Source organism: Cinclus cinclus, chromosome 11 (assembly GCF_963662255.1).
Source record: "Cinclus cinclus chromosome 11, bCinCin1.1, whole genome shotgun sequence".
NCBI lineage: Eukaryota > Metazoa > Chordata > Aves > Passeriformes > Cinclidae > Cinclus > Cinclus cinclus.
The window spans coordinates 24,272,881-24,289,518 of record NC_085056.1 but is presented as its reverse complement, the minus strand read 5'-3'; positions in this window follow the sequence as shown (position 1 = coordinate 24,289,518).

The window sequence follows — 16,638 nt, the reverse complement described above, 5'->3', positions numbered from 1 at the left end:
ATTTTAAACATATCTCCCTGCTCCTATTTGCATAAGATTTAATTTGGAAGTTTATTTCAAATTCAGGTAAACTTTCCCTTTGAACTGTACAAATATGTTGTTGAAATGCCGAAATCCAAAATGAAGTGTTCAGTGCAGATCAAAGTAAAGGCTCCAAATGCCCTCCACTTGTCCACCCCCCAAAATTTAAAAATACTGTTCCTACAAACCTAACTTTAAAAAAAAAAAAATTAAAGTAAAGCAGGGCAAAAACTTAATCCTGAGGTGACATGGGCAACCTCCTGATCAAACTCAGCCAGAAGCTCCCAGTGCACAGCACTGTAAGAACATCTCTCACTAGAATGGCTGTTCAAAGTGACCTTGGAAATGTAAATGTTGGTAACTCAGCACAATTAGGCACTCAGAGGGCAGTTTTCCCTCTTGCTTTTCTGATGGTTGCTCTCCCCGGCTACCCACCAGCACCTCATTTGTCAGCAGCAACCCCAATTATCCAGTGTGTTAATTATCCAGTGTGTTAATTATGCGCTGTGTTAAACGTTCCCATTCTGCAGGGCTGTGGGGTGCAGAGCTTTAACGGCATGACCCAGGAACAATAATGCTGCACTGTCTTACAGCCCCAGAGCTCTTTAAAGAGGTGCATTGTACCCTGCAGCCCCAGGTGATGTTAGCCTGGAATTCCCCCTTGGAGCAGCCACCGAGGAGCTAGGAACGCAGTGAATGAGTGCCATTAGAACTGGTGCTGAAAGAAAAGCGCTTGTAACCAACACTGTTCATTGGATATATATATATATAAAAAGCATCTCCACATTTTAAACTAATGATGACTTTTAAGCACAGTGTAATTACAGCACCAGTGGGAACCCATATGTCAGCGAGCTTTCAAATGGAAAGGTTGTGCCTACAAAATGAAGCCATATATTCCCATTAATTGAAGCAGTTGATTTCCAGTTACACAATATTAGTTTTAATGGTGGGACTCATAGAAAGTCCATTAATTTTTTTTTGCTATTACTCTGTTGTGTTTAGGTGGCACACTATAAAGTGAGCTGGGTGATATTGGTGCCAGCAGGACTGTGAATATAAGCGACTTTTAGGGTGCTTGTCTGTGCAGTGGCATCCAAATAACCTTGAAGGAGTGGTCTGTCAGCACTGCCTGCACAGCCAGAGCAGAAAGGATTAGCAAGAGAAATTTTGATGAGGGTATTTACTACTAATGACTGCCTTCAAACTTGCCTTTTATCTACAGCTTTTCAAAGCATTTTCCATTCATTAAGCCTTATACAACCTTTGTAAAATTGGTAGAAGATCTGGAAATGTGGATATCTTTGTGCCAAAGTACACAGTAATACTTTGACAGAAAAGGGCAGTGGTACACACTGAACACTATTTAAAATAGGAATTGCATAATGTTACAGTGATGCTATCAGTCCGTTAATTAGAGTTTGCCCAGAACTGGGGAACAGTCCTGCTCTTATGAAAAATGATGTGGAATAACCAGTAAATAGTCCGCAGGGCTTCTGTTTTGTGTAGTAGCACTGAGACAGGTGTATGTTATGCAGTGATATAAAAAAAAAGTTAAGAATATGAATGGCACCTGTTCTTTTATTATAATGAAATCTGCCTTCCAAACTGCCATTCCCAAGAGATAAAAGCAGTGAGTCAGACCTACTAAACTGCTGTACTGAAAGCCCTGAAATTTAAGAAATTATAAATATAGGGTCTTTTTATTAATAGCCTTTAGTTTTCCTTTTCTCTGTGACCTCAAGAGAAGGAAGGAAGGAAGGAAGGAAGGAAGGAAGGAAGGAAGGAAGGAAGGAAGGAAGGAAGGAAGGAAGGAAGGAAGGAAAAGAAAAGAAAGAAAGAAAAGAAAGAAAAGAAAGAAAAGAAAGAAAAGAAAGAAAAGAAAGAAAAGGAAGAAAAGAAAGGAAGAAAAGAAAGAAAAGGAAAGAAAGAAAGAAAGAAAGAAAGAAAGAAAGAAAGAAAGAAAGAAAGAAAGAAAGAAAGAAAGAAAGAAAGAAAGACAGCTGAAGAAACATCCACAAAGATGTTCAGACCGGTGGTGTTCCAGAGATGCCAGAACCAGTCATGCAGGTGCTTCAGAATGTGAGGGCTGGGAAGAGAAATTGGTATTTGGAGACCAATTGGCATATGGCAGTCATGGCAAACAAAGATTTAGATATGGGGGTTTTGGTATGTTCTCCTTCCTTCCTTCCCTCCTTCCTTCCTGGAATCCTTCCTTCCTTCCTGGAATCCTTCCTTCCTGGAATCCTTCCTTCCTTCCGTCTCCCTTCTCCCTTCTCCCTTCCCCTTCCCCTTCCCTTCTCCCTTCTCCCTTCCCCTTCCCCTTCCCTTTTCTCTTCCCCTTCCCCTTCCCCTTCCCTTCCCTTCCCTTCCCTTCCCTTCCCTTCCCTTCCCTTCCCTTCCCTTCCCTTCCCTTCCCTTCCCTTCCCTTCCCTTCCCTTCCCTTCCCTTCCCTTCCCTTCCCTTCCCTTCCCTTCCCTTCCCTTCCCACACCTTCCCTTCCCTTCCCTTCCCTTCCCTTCCCTTCCCTTCCCTTCCCTTCCCTTCCCTTCCCTTCCCTTCCCTTCCCTTCCCTTCCCTTCCCTTCCCTTCCCTTCCCTTCCCTTCCCTTCCCTTCCCTTCCCTTCCCTTCCCACACCTTCCCTTCCCTTCCCACACCTTCCCTTCCCACACCTTCCCTTCCCACACCTTCCCTTCCCTTCCCTTCCCTTCCCTTCCCTTCCCTTCCCTTCCCTTCCCTTCCCTTCCCTTCCCTTCCCTTCCCTTCCCTTCCCTTCCCTTCCCTTCCCTTCCCTTCCCTTCCCTTCCCTTCCCTTCCCTTCCCTTCCCTTCCCTTCCCTTCCCTTCCCTTCCCTTCCCTTCCCTTCCCTTCCCTTCCCTTCCCGGAACTTCCCTTCCCGGAACTTCCCTTCCCGGAACTTCCCTTCCCTTCCCTTCCCTTCCCTTCCCGGAACTTCCCTTCCCGGAACTTCCCTTCCCGGAACTTCCCTTCCCGGAACTTCCCTTCCCTTCCCTTCCCGGAACTTCCCTTCCCGGAACTTCCCTTCCCTTCCCGGAAATTCCCTTCCCGGAAATTCCCTTCCCGGAATTTCCCTTCCCTTCCCGGAAATTCCCTTCCCGGAAATTCCCTTCCCTTCCCGGAAATTCCCTTTCCGGAACTTCCCTTCCCCTCCCTCTCTCTTTCTCCCCACACAAATTCAAACTTTTTCAATAACTGTATAGTTCTCACTGTTGCTGTTTAAATTCCTCCTTCCTTGGAGTACTCCAAAAATTCAGCAGTTGCTATAGGAGCAATCTTTAAGGGCTTTCAATACCATTAGTCTATCCTACAAAAAAACACAAGTAGTTTAATAGCTGAAGGCTGCCAAAAGATACTGTAATCTGTTGGAAACCTGAAGTTCTGTGCACATGTGTCAGAGTGAGTCAATGTACATTAAACAAAAATAATAGAAAAGCAAAATTTTTACTTGGAAATGACTTGTGGAAGGAGTCCCACAGAATCTCTGAGTATTTGTAAAGTGAAAGACATAACACATCATGCACAGGATGATTTGCAGCTTCAGCCTTGCCTACTCTGAGGGCTGCAGGAATTCTGCGCATCACTGCGTGGCAGTTTGTCACTGCAGGGCTCAGAAGATGTGATAAGAATGAAGGGCCATCCTCACAGTGAGTAAAACATTGCATCCAGTTTGGGTGGCTTCCCGGAAATTCTCGTATTTAGCTCATTTGCTTATTGCTTTACCATTTCTGCTCATTAAACCAACCACAGTGAAGCTCAATTTATAAATAAATAAATAAATAAATAAATAAATATTCAACAATGTGGATGAAGGCTGGTTAAGAGCTGGCACACTGAGACTTGAGGAGGAGGCTGCAAGAAGGTTCTTTGCAGCCCTCCCCCATAGCTTTTCTAATGGTTGGTAGAGGGAACCTATGGAAATTTGCTCTGATTTTTGAACAGTTTGAAAATCTCCATTAAACTTGTGTAAAGGCCTGACTGTGTCAATAATGGCTGTAATAAGATTGTTATAAAGAAACTGTGAAGGGATTTCTAGGTAACTCATTCTGTAAACTTAGTAAAAAGTCAGATTTTTCTTTTGTTTCTCAGGGCTGTAAAGCTGCAGAATTGTTGATTAAGGAATCATTTGGTGGGTGAGAAGTACCCTCATTCCTGAGTGCAGTTAAGTTTGGTCATCCTGATTAAAATATTCCTATCCTGCAGTGTTAAACTACTCTTTAATAGTCTGGCCTTTGGCCATTTGAATTCACTGTATGGTTTTTTTTCACCCAGTTTATTTAACAGTGTTTTGGATTATTTAGACAAAAAAACCAAACAACCAAGAAAACACAAAATTGTTTAACTTCACAAAAAGATGAAAACTTTCAGAGACGTTCATGGAGCACAGATCCTTGTACAGGGAGGATCTCGGAAAACGCTCTGGGAAAAAAGGACACCAGATTCAGGGTCTTTTGAAGCCTCCACTAGACACCAAAGAGCTCTGCAGTCTTTAAATGGTTCTTTTATTAGCTATTGACACCAAGCTCAGTTAAAGCACTCAGATAATTTTTAATCATATCTATGAAAAAAGCATAGAATAAGAATGTGGATTTATTTTCTGAGGTTTGTTGGTTATTAGAATAGTGCAGGAAAAAAGGCAGCTCCATTTCAGTGCTTAATGTGCCTTAATACTACATGACCACAAACCATTAGGTTCTTCATCTCATAGGTGATGAATTTCCAGGGAACATATGTTTAGAGAATAACATATATCCCCAGACTTCCTTCCCAAAAGACTCTCACCAAGCAATGCCAGTGTTTTGTATTTATTGACACAAAAATAGAAATAAACCCTAACAAAACAGAGAGATGAAAAATCAGATTTTTTTTTTCAGCAAAACTAGTTTTAGTCATTAGAGGTAAACAAATATTTCCCAAATTTCTGGAAAGTTCTGTGAAGCAATACGGTGGTGATGAGAAAAAAAAAAATGCAGCTAACTTTATGTAATCATGAATTGCATCATCATTGTTCCCTGACTTCTGAAACTGGGTCATGCAAGTTCATAAAATGACTATAACTTCTTAGGACAAAAACCCCCAATTTAATTTCCTTTCAAATGAGCAGAAATGTCATTATGTTGCCCCTTTCCTGCTTTAAACAGATAGCTCAGTGCTCAGTATCTTCTGTGGGGGCTGATGCTGAGCCTGGGGAGGACAGGGACAGCATGGGAAAATTGTCTGCTCAGAGTCCTGAGAGAATTTGGATGCCAAGTGCTAACAGGTCTTCACTGACCACCTGTAAACTGAGTTTTATTTGCCTCCTCCCCACCCAAGCTTAGGCATCTTCTATACTGGGATGAGTTCTCTTAGGGCAGGATCAATGATGAATGGACGTGGTTATCCAGGATCCTGCCAGCCCTCACAGCCCAGCCCCTGAGCAATGCTGACATTACATAACAAAACTATTGTCAGGATTCTCTCCATCCTAGCTCTGCCTTTTCACTGAAACTTTTCACTTGCTTTATTCCTCCAAAACTTGATGGTTTTTGAACTAAACCTGAAAAAAAAATTAGTCTAAATAGTTTATATTTGACAATTTATGAATGTTTGTGTCTGTGTGTCTGTCCAAGGCATATCTTCAGTGTGAGGTTCCAGCACTGTCTCCAGTTATTGTGTAAGGACAGCCCAACAGGGTTTTCAAGTTATGTCAGTGCAATTGTTTGAAAAATCATGCTAATTTTTGCTAATAAAGACAGCTAAGTCTGTCTTTAAAACTCCCTATTTATTCTGTAAGATTTCAACATAAGGACCTAAATATCAGTATTGAAGTCAGCTATTTCACCTGTCTCATTAGAGAATTATATATAAGAGCCATAAGAATGTAAGGGTTATATAAAATTGTATCCACTATTTATGTATTATTGTCTCCAACACATATGTCCTTTCCATATGGGATGTTCTCACTGTACAGAACATGGTTGCTTCCAAGTATAACTCAACAGAAGCACTCAACCTTTGATTTTAAAACTGTGATCATCCCCACTTCAACAGCCCACGCTGGGAGGAGATTCCAGATTGTGGGGGGGAAATGCCTGCCAATCTGACTGAAGAGGAACGTCGTCAGATGGCAGGGAAGTATTTGTACGAGTTGTATTAACAGAAGCACTGACCTTTACACACTCCAAAAAAAAGACAGATGGGCCTTGGATCATAGCATGCATTTGTCGAGCAAAACTCCTGAATTATCTGAGGCAGTGTTCAAATACAGCCAGAAGAAGCCTGAACACAAAGATCTCCCCTAAAATATAGCCCTGAAGCAGCAAAGGCGCACCAGATTTTGAGGTAACTTCTACTCAAAGCTTCAAATACTAGGCAATATTTTGTTGCATAAATTTCAGCCTATCCATTGTCTGAGATGGAAAACAGATGGGCTGCAGTTTAGCTTTGCAGCAAGAATCCAAATTCAATTCTCTGGCTTGTCCTTAAGAGAGTTAATGAAAGTTGAATAATATGCACTGGCAGCCCCTAAAACCCTCAGTGGTTTTCTTTCTCTTTTCCTTGGCAGGGCGAGGCCATTCTGCATAAATTTGCATATGGCCACCTTTCTCCCTAGAGTAACCAGTGATTCATCTGACCATATTTCTGGTAGATAAAGGCCCTAAACTTTAGGAACTTTGTCCTCACAGGCAATCCCCATGCTCCTTGAAGCTCCTGCAAGTGAACCAGAGGGACTTGCAGGACTGAGCAATGGTTTAGTATTTACTGTGTTTATTCATTAATCTGGTGGTGATATTCATGGAGGGTGATATTCTGCTCCTCCATTAAACTGGTGGTGATATTCATGGAGGGTGATATTCTGCTCCTCCATGACAACACTGATCTTTAACTGAAACAAATTAAACTTTTTAAGGGAGAGACTACACTGAGTTCTGGATGTTTGTGGCAGGGATATTAATAGGGTAGCAAACAGAACACATTTTAAACGGAATCTAAAAGAGATCAAAAAAGAAAACACCATCTTTCAGGGGAAAAAACAACAACAACAAAAGAACCAGACAAATTGAGCACGTAACCTTTGCTGTGAGTAGCTTGAGTAGAGCAAAAATAGTACATTGGGCTCTGTTTGGAGAACCTGGAGGAGAGGAAGAGCTCATGTGTCAGAACTCAGAGCTAAGAAAACAACACAAACATTGCAGTCTTCTGAGTTTAAGCCATGATGGGATTCAACCTGACAGACTCATTTTGAAGTTTCTGGGAGGTGGAAACTCTTTGCCAGACAAATAACTGTGAATTTAGCCCATTAGGAATGAGAGTCTTCTTCCAGCTGGATGCTGCTTCCTGCCATTTTACCGTGAGCACGGAAGCTTTTCTGAAGGAAGGACTGGAAGGATTTATCCCACCTTCTGTTTTCTGACCTGCCTGACTCTGCTCAGACAGCAGTGATATGCTGAGCCCACAGGAAGCCCCAGAGCACAAGAGGGCTGGGAAGGAACTCTGCAGAGAGGGGATGAAAATTTCCAGGGGTCTGTCACTCTTCTCATAGATCAATGGGCTCATGAGAGAAAGGGATTTTAAAAGCTGCAAGGTAATATTTGAAGTCAGCAGAAATCTGGATTCTTTCAAAGGTTGCACCCTCAACAGACCTGCTATCAATGGAGCTGGTCCCACTCACCAGGGTATATAGCAGCCCTTTCCTGTGGCACAGAAACCAGCCTGTTCTCCACACCTGTGTGTCCCCCGGGCTGTGCTCTGGAGCTGGCTTTCCATCATGGCCATGCAATTGAGGTGGTGGCTGAGGTGGGCATTGAGGCCTGAGTCCCTCTCACTCCCTCACACACACACAGATTATCTCACCTGTCTTGTTGGCTTTGTTTTCTCACCCCATAGGACACTGAGCCAATTAGACCAAAAGCACTTTTTCTCAGTCTTTTTTTCTTCCCACTCTTCTCTGAAAGAGTTTTCAAGACAAGGAGTAAAGCTCAAGGAGACCAGGATGGTTTAAGGTGAACTCCTCCTCCTTTCACTGCTGTCTGGCTTTTCCAAGCAAGCTCCTTTCCTTACAAATGCTTCTATCCTCCTGACTCCCCAAACTAAAATATGGGTTTTTTCGTTACAAGGTGGTGGTTTTGGTGGTGTAGTCACAGCACATCATTCTCTTGGCCGATGCAGCTCATTGGCTCACCACTGCTGCCAGGGCAGCCCAGGTGTCCCAACCACTGGGCAGGGAGCCCTGAATCTCTTATCCATCAGTGGCTGTTCCAGCTTGTGACTCCCAGGAATATTTCATAAATGTTGCCCTCAGGGTGTGCAGCCAGCACAAACTGGAAGCAGAAGACAATGACACCTGCAGGGTGTGAGGGAGGTCACAGGAAAGGACCCAGGGAAGGACTGAGGAAAGGACCCAGGAAAGGACACAGGAAAGGACACAGCCTGGGCTGGCGGAGACAGATGATTCCAGCAACCTCAACAGCACCAACCAACAGAGCAGCCGACTGCTCCTGGGCTTGGCTCACCTCTGGAACATGTGCTGGGAAGGGGCCATGTCTGCAGTGAATCACTGACATCTGGCTCCCTACACTGCACAGGAAGGGCTGGTGTAGGCTCTGAGTTTTATAGATGCACTGGGAATCTAATGCTCTTTTATTAGCATGACTCCATGCTGACCTCCATGCTAAAAAAAGCAGGGACTTTCATTTCATCTCATAATCCACCAAGGGCAAACAAACAGTCAGAAATTCTACTCTTTCCTTTTCCCCAACTCTCATTAAAATCATGGTCTCTGTTATTACCATGCAGACATTTTGCACTAGTTTTTTTACTACAGTCAAGTATAGATGCCCTTTGTATTTTGAGGCAGAGTTAATAGCAAAGCTTTTTTTGCTAAATTTTCTGATTATCTGCTATGGCTGAGAGCACTTTGCCAGCAACAGTCTCCTTGGAATATCCAGGGTTATGCACAGCTTTTAATTCTTTAAAGAGTTTGGCAGTAAATAACTTGTGTACACTGTGATCTCACTTGAAAAGCAGCCAGCAGACTTCTGAATGTGCCTGTCCACTCTCCCAGCACCCAGCCACTGGTCCAGCATCAGGAACCTCAAGCTGCTGATGCAGAAGGCATATCATGGATTTAATTTAGGGGATTTTACCATGAATCGTCAGGCACTGCACAAAGCCATGCTCCATGTCCATGCATTTGGTGCTGGTGTGGCTCTGTGCTCTGTAGGATGGCTCTATGTTCTGTAGGATGGCTCTGGGTTCTGTAGACTATCTCTGTGCTCTGTAGGATATCTATCTCTGTGTCCTATAGGATGGCTCTGTGCTCTGTAGGATATCTCAGTGCTCTGTAGGATGGCTCTGTCCTCTCTAGGATGGCTGTGTGTACTGTAGGAGGGTGCTGGACTTGCTGCTCTCACTTGGATGTGGCATAGGAAAGGGGAAGATAGAGCAGCCAGAAAGAAAACAAGCTCCTGTTTTAATCTGTGTACTGGAAGTGCCGAAGGCCAGGCTGGACAGGGGCTCAAATCAGCTGGTCTGGTGATATGTGTCCCAGGCCATGGCATGGGCTGGGAACTGGATGATCCTCAAGGCCCCTTCCAGCCCCCATCATTCTGTGGCACTTTGATACAGTGGCTGGACAGTGAAGAATGACCTTGCTGGAGATTTACAGTATCTCTCAATATAACAAATTTCTGCTGTTTTTTTTCTTTCTTTTTCAAAATACTGTAAAGTAGCTCCTATGTATTTTTGCTTTGTTTTGTTTTGTTTTGTTTTTACCCTTACTACAGTGGTGTATTTTTACTTAGGAGAGTGAAACAGTCAGTTCTCTTTGAACGGCCATGAAAAAAAAATCTGCCTTTCTAGATGTTTTGAATGGGGGACTTATGTGTTATTGGAGGAATTTTCCTCAGGAGAGGAGTGGTTTGTGACACCAGACACTCCAGAGCAGTCTCCAGTGCAGTGGCAGGCTGGGTGGGCACACAGAGTGTCCACATTGCTTTATTTAATGATGTTTAAACACAGTGTGACACAGCAGCCTCCAGGAGTGTGGGAGCACTTGGATTCCAGCAGTGCTCCCTCATTCCACTGACTGTTCTGAGTGCTACCATTTACTCACAATAGTAAACATTGTGCCAGAACCCATACACAGGATCCAGGCTTTACAAAGTGATACAATTGTGAGAACTGAACAATGCTGAGAGACTGTGCTTAGGGAAAAGCATTTGCTGGAACATTGTGTAAAGCCATAGAAATGGGCAGTTCTCAGATGTCAGGAGCCTTTCTGAGGCTTTTTACTCAGATGAAATTCTGATAGAAATTAAATGTGTTAGATTAACTATGATTCATTAGTGAACAGAATTGCAGAACTTGGGGCAGTGAGCCACTCTGTACCTGAGCTCTTCTAAGACTCTTAGCAAGGGTGATGGATGGCTGGATGAGGACAGCTTTTGAAGTATAGAATTCTGCTAAATCAATGGACAAGATTTATCAAATTTTCAGTCATTTCCCAGAGCTTCTGCAGCCCCCACAAACACAGCTACTCCTTCATTAATTTTGTGCTAGAGCCAGACAAGAGGAGATAAAATTGCGTTCTCTGAGATTTTACACTTTAAGGCATCCAACTTTCCATTTAAGAAAGCAAAGAATGTAAACAATGGTTTTGTTTCTATGTCTGGCTGACGTACAGCAAGTCCAAAATCAGTAACAGAAAATGTTTTCCTGAAAGGCCCAGCAGACCTCAAAGAGATAATGTGCATTGGCCATTAATGGTAAGTCATTATGGAACTTATTAAGTGAAGCCTTGGGACTGTCATAGAGCCTAAAGGTTGGCATAAATTTTTCATACACATTGAACTTTACTAAATGTGCTTGTATTTGATTAATGATGACTTTCTCCAGTGCGCTCATAAGAAGAAGGAAAATGTGAGCTGGGGCTGCAGCCGGGAGAAAGGACTCCTGGAAGGAAGGGCAGTGATGGCAGCAGGAGAACAATGGGGCTTTCTAGAGACACCCTGCCAAGCAGGAGGGAGTTTATTACTTCCTGAAAAACTGCTCCTTACCTCCCAGAGACAGAACACTGAGCACAGCATGAAACCCAGTTTTGTAATTGTGAAAGTAAAAACATCCTAGCTCCAAAACACTGGCAGAAAAATTCACCTTCCAGCCCCCTAATACCCCCATATATCAAAAAGAGCAACCAAAAAACCCAACCTCAGTCCCCAAAGCCTTCATGTATCACAAAGAACAACCAGAAAAACCCAACCTCATCCCCTAAAGCCCTCCATACATCATGCAGAACAACCAGAACCCCACCCTCAGCCCCTAAAGCCCTTCTATATCACACAGAACAATTCAGAAGAACTTCATGTATAGCAAGAGAGAGGAGTCCTGCTGGAGACAGAGCTTCAGGAAATTTGCCTTGGCAGCTAATGCAGTGACTCACAAACTCATGGAATGATTTAGGTTGGAAAAAAAGACAACACCAACAAAACAAAGCCTTCACTTGCAGCTAGGTCTGGGCAACAACATATGGATTTGTTCAGTTAAAATAAACATGTTTTTCCCTTGTTTGGAAGTAGAACAAAATGGGAAAGCAATCAGCAACCTCAGCTGAAAGCAGTCACAAAGTCCAAGACTGTTTCACTAACCACCAAAAATGCAAGGCATACCCTAAAATTCAATTAAAATTGAACTCTTAAAAAACCCTACAGGATAAGTTTTCTGCATTTTTTTTTCACTTTCTAGTTTTAAAGTTGCTAAAGGTAAAACTTTTAAGCTTTCATTTTGTTTTATTTTAAGAGAGCATTCCTTTGAACAAGAGTTTACCAAACAGCCATAGAAAAGAGGTCTCAAGATAAAGCCTTCTCCTAGTTTAGATAGCTGAGCAATCAGGTACCAGTCCTGATTTTACAAACACAAAAGGAAGAAGAAATGCAGAAAACAAGAGATGTGGCTATTCCATCTCCTGGCATTGTGGGGTAGAAGACGATGATTGATTCCCCATCACCACCAGCCAAAAATTTGTCATTCCAGAGCAGTTTTCCCACAGCCATGGAATGCTTTACTCACAGCCTGGTTGGTATTTCAGCTGTTGCTGTTCTTGATGCAGTTATGAACTACTGCAAATGGACTAAACAAGTACAGAAAACAAAAGTGGGGAAAAAAGTATCGTGTTTTCAGTTTGGCAGTAAGACAACTCACAAAGACTTTGAAAATCTCAAGTTCAATTCCCCGTCCTGGATAATATTTACTTGTAAAACACAAACTGGCTTCACTGGAAAGTCTGAAATTCAGACTCTTGAGAAAGAGCTTTGCCTGACCTGGAAGGAGTTCTGAGAGCCACTCTCAGTCCAAGCAAGTCTCTTCCTCTTTGTGTTGGGTGTTTTCTTTCCACGGGGAAACATGAAATGCTCCATCCCCTCTGCAGACCCCTCCCATGGATCAGGAGCTGTCCTTGCCATGTATATCCCCTAAACAGAAGGAGGTCTGGGGCATCTGCAGAGTCCCGTGTGCACACACACGTGAAATTCCCTTGGCAGAGCTGCTGCAGCTTCTGCCCCTCCTCTGTGGACAGGGCAGGACACCACTGTGGCCCTGGGATTTGCAGCTCATTAAGGGAGGGTGTAACAGAGATCTAGAGTTGGTGAGCAGGCAAAGCCTAAGATTTCATGCGGAAATACACGACGCAAGTTTTTCAAATTACTATGAATCCATGAATCAGAGTGGGCTGAAATTGTTCTATGGCTTTGTAGCCAGCCCAGCTCAGTCAGGTTTGAAAGAGCCTTTCTTATCAAACACAGAGATCAGTGATAATAAATAATGGAAAACTTGTGCACTTGCATGCAGGGAATGGAACTGGGTCAAGATGGTTGATCCCCAGTCTCAGCCTAAAAGAGTGAAAACAATAGTAAAGCTCCTGCAGCTCACTCCCTGAAAAGCTCGCTTTTGCTTTTCTTTCTCTCATCTTTTTCTCATTTCTTTTTCTTTTTCTCTTCTTCTTTCTTTTTCTTCCCCCCCCCCCCCCCCCCCCCAATTGATACAGAATGTGATTCTGATGCCAATTAATCAATTTTGGTTACAGTAGCTCAGTATTTAGATCAAAGGCCAAAGGAAAATCTTGCACAAGTCCTACCTGGAGTTTTGTTTACCAACCCTTTCATTACAAAAGTAATTCTTAAAATGCAGCTAGATGGTGAACATACAAGAATTCTACACTTTCCAGTCCCTAAGATTGTCCTTTTGTGAGGTTTATTTAAATTCCTACTCTTCTCTTTCTCTTTGGGCTTACCAGCAGCAACACAGTAAACTTCAGCATTTTATTTTGTCAGTTAGTCAACAACATGGAGCCAACATAACCTGCAAGCTCTTCAAAAAGCTTTTTTCATCTGACTTGTAGCAGTCTCTGGAGCAGGATCTCAGAGATGACAGAAATGCTGGTGGTGAGCTTGCAAGTTTGTACCCCTGAACATGGTTCCAGTCTGCTTGACACTGTGGCAGGAACACGGCAGAGGTGATCTGAGAATTCCCAAACAGCCTCCACCAGCTAGACCAGGAGCAGAGCAGTTCTGTCAGCTGGAGCTCGGAATGTGCTCAGCTTACAAAAACGTCCCTCTGTGAGGTCAGTTTGTCACTGATGGACTTTGGAGGGTCATTGTTGTAGCTGCTCAAGTGATCCTCGGGTAGGACTTAAAAGAGGGAACACTGGCCAAAGCACCACCTGCACTTGCCACAGTCCCCTGCCTTACCTGGCTCAGCTGTGGTGATTCTCCCTGTGGTTAGGGTTTTCTCCAGACCCACTGAGGTTGTGATTAACGTTTCAGCTGTCTTCCATGGATGTGAGGCCCCGTCCTTGGGGAAGGCAGAGCCACTGTGCTAAAGCAACTGCAGCGGGTGAATCCCTTCCCAGGTAGCTTGGCTCTTTGGGAATGCTGCAACAACCTAGGGCCCACAGCCTTCTCGGGTGTGCCAGGACTAACCCAAAGCTGGTGTGCTGGGCTGGGTTTTACCAGGCTCAGATTAAAGAGCTGAGGGTCCCGTGAGCACCATGGTGAAGTTCAAGGCAGAGCAATGTCCTGTTGGGTGCCAGCATGTGCTGCTCGTCCGGGTGCTGCTGATGGTCTGGAGCGAAGATAATTCCCAGCATTTCAGGCCTGGCCTTGGCTGAGATTAGCAAGCCTAATTTAAAAAAGCACTACCATAATTGCATCTTCACTGGGAAGGGAAAAATAATCAAATGAAAAAGGACAAAACCAGCAGGGAAAGAAAATTTATTTCCAAGCATCTACGAGAGTGCTACAAACAATAGAGACTAAAACTCAAAGCATTTGAAACTATTAAAAAATGTAGTTGACAATGTCCTTCTTAAAAATTAAACATAAAAATGTAGAAAATGCAGTTATTAATTCAAAAACTTCCTCAAAAGTGAAATAAATCCAGATAGCATAAATGAGGGTGGAGTCCTACATATTACCTTTTTAAACTTTATTTCAATTTGTTAATTTGTAAAGTGGTACTCATTTAATTTCCTTTTCTCTTTTCAAAATGTTTATTTGAATTTATAATGGAGAAATGTGCAAATCTAGCAAAATATTCTTTGGATTATAAACAGAGAAAAATCAACAACCAAAGAAATTTGAACCAAGTTAATAATAAACTATAGAATTCTATAGAATGCATACAGCTATAATAAAGTGAAACTTTACAATAAACATTGTAAAGTATTGTAAATTAAATAATAAATCTGCTGATTTAGCAAACTCTGCCTTATGAAACATAGGGATATAATGGGAGAGGTGAATATGTTATGGATATAGAGCTGAAACGTCAGTCGTCATTTTAGGGAGTTAAATTTTAATCTAACTACATATATGGGGGTTCTTCAGAAAAACAACACACCAACAAATCAGATTTCCTCTCAGATCAAGCAGTCTGGTACTTGACTGCAAATGAAGTACAGGGTCTGTAAAACTAATGTAAGAAAATGTAGATAATTTCTATTTATTGCCTCTTCCCATCTCTTCCCATATTGCCGTTGCTGATCTCTGACCCTAAATAAGCAACTATATTAAATTCAGCAGAGGTACAGCTGTATATACAGATGCAGAGAATGTTGATGTGAAGAACATATCCCAATCCCTTGCTCCTTCTGAACTAATATTATAAAAAGAAAAAAAAAAAAGAAAAGAAAAAGGAAAAAAGTTATAGATCCTTTTGAAGCAAAAACTTGCATTACAAAGAACAACTCTGAAAGCACTCTGTATTTCTGTCATCACAAATTAAAAATGTCTCCCTATCCACAGACGGTGCTATTCTACTGTAAATCAGAGGGGAGAGAAAAAACTCCAACAAAACAAAAAGAAGAAAAAAAGAAAAATAGGAGTTAAGTGTCAGAATCTTAATTACTACTCAGGTAAGGTAATTGTCAGGTAGAACAGTCCTTAGGGAAGCCACAGCTAAACTGGGTCAGATTTCAGTCTCTAGAACTCGCAGAAGCTCAGCCCAGATACAGAAACTCTCCAGGCTGCAGTAAATTCTAAGTACAGAGTACTCACGTATACTCGCAAAGTCACTCCTGAAACCTTGGGAATCTCTAAGATACAAGATAAATGCATACTATGAGGGAAATATTGAAAAGTATTACACTTAATTTAATCCAGGAAACACAGTAGGACTATATGATGATTCTTACTGTGTTCTGGGAGCAGCCACAAGCTGTAGATAGAGAGGGTACAAAATGTTCACCAGACGTTACATTTTTTTCAATCTAAAAAGCATTTGTAAAATGTACTTGATTTTTAAATAATCACTTAACAAGGCAACAAACCAACTACAAACACATAATAAATAAGGCTATTAAAAGGTCACAATTGTAGTAAATTAGTCAGAACTATAAATGGGACATTAGAAACACTATGTTTTTCCTTATATGCTTAATAACCAGAACAAGAATTAAAAAAGAATCAGTTTATTTCAAAGTCTGCTTCTTATATTGAAGCACATATTAAAGCAACAGTACAATGTTCATAAAATATAAGTGTGATGCTGTAACATTTCTTACATGTCAGAATGCTGATATTTGTATGTATACTAAAATAAGAATTTTTAAATTGTACAAATAGATACATTAAAAATGACATAGAAATCGGGCGCCTCCCACCGCAACAAGACAGAGGTTTTTATATCTGGCACGTATTAGTTCAAGATGAAAGAATAAGCAAAAAGATTTACAAGAAACAGCAGTAACAAGTTTGATGCTCAAGAGACATAATAATTGTACATTGTAGTGTACATACATCATATGGGTTTAAGCTGGCTGAATATTATATATTTCAAGTTTAAAAAGCACTACCATATAGAGTGTCCATAGTTTAAGGCGAAATTACAGCTCAGGACTGTTATCTTTTCTAATTTGTGGAAGCTTCTTTGACATAAAAGATTTAGATGTTCGTAATACATAAAAGATTTCCCTTATTTGTAGGTTTGCTTTTAGCATTTTCCTTCATTTAAATATTTCGCATTTCTTAAGTGGGTTTTTTCCTTTAGTGAAGCTGGCAGCCAACATCCAGATTTGCCTTTTGTAGGAAAAGGTACTTCACAGTATTTATCACCTTCATGTCCTTTTT